This window comes from Brassica oleracea, chromosome C5 (assembly GCF_000695525.1).
Source record: "Brassica oleracea var. oleracea cultivar TO1000 chromosome C5, BOL, whole genome shotgun sequence".
NCBI lineage: Eukaryota > Viridiplantae > Streptophyta > Magnoliopsida > Brassicales > Brassicaceae > Brassica > Brassica oleracea.
This window is the reverse complement of record NC_027752.1, coordinates 34,502,829-34,503,768: the sequence shown is the minus strand read 5'-3', so window position 1 is coordinate 34,503,768 and position 940 is coordinate 34,502,829.

Here is a 940-nt window from a genome sequence, read left to right as displayed (position 1 = left end):
CTCTTCACTAGCCTCTGCAGCTGCCTCTTCACTAGCCTCTGCAGCTGCCTCTTCACTAGCCTCTGCAGCTGCCTCTTCACTAGCCTCTGCAGCTGCCTCTTCACTAGCCTCTGCAGCTGCCTCTTCACTAGCCTCTGCAGCTGCCTCTTCACTAGCCTCTGCAGCTGCCTCTTCACTAGCCTCTGCAGCTGCCTCTTCACTAGCCTCTGCAGCTGCCTCTTCACTAGCCTCTGCAGCTGCCTCTTCACTAGCCTCTGCAGCTGCCTCTTCACTAGCCTCTGCAGCTGCCTCTTCACTAGCCTCTGCAGCTGCCTCTTCACTAGCCTCTGCAGCTGCCTCTTCACTAGCCTCTGCAGCTGCCTCTTCACTAGCCTCTGCAGCTGCCTCTTCACTAGCCTCTGCAGCTGCCTCTTCACTAGCCTCTGCAGCTGCCTCTTCACTAGCCTCTGCAGCTGCCTCTTCACTAGCTTCAGCAGGTGCCTCTTTACGAGCTTTCTTCCGAGGTCTTGGACTGTCTTCCTTCACTACCTTTTTCTTCGCTGGACTCACAACCGCCGGCTTTGTATTGACCCAAGTACCGGTGACTTCCCAGCAATCCATGGTCCACTTCCACGGTTTCTTCACAAACATGAGTTTAATTATGTTCTCCGCGAGCGTGTCCTCAACATCAAACTCCCATTTTGGAAACATTTCAGCAGTGTCCTTTTCAACAAAGTTGATCACCCTAGTCCGCAGTAAATAGAAGATATGAACTTTGATATTTGGCGGATTAAGAAAGATGGAAAGAAAAGACTTCATAGACGACTTATAATTAAGTCGTCTGGAAAGTCTTCCAGCTGGACGACTTAGTAGACGACTTAATTATAAGTCTTCTACTAAGTCGTCTAATTGGAAGACTTATCAGACGACTTAATTATAAGTTTTCTGCGAAGTCGTCCAG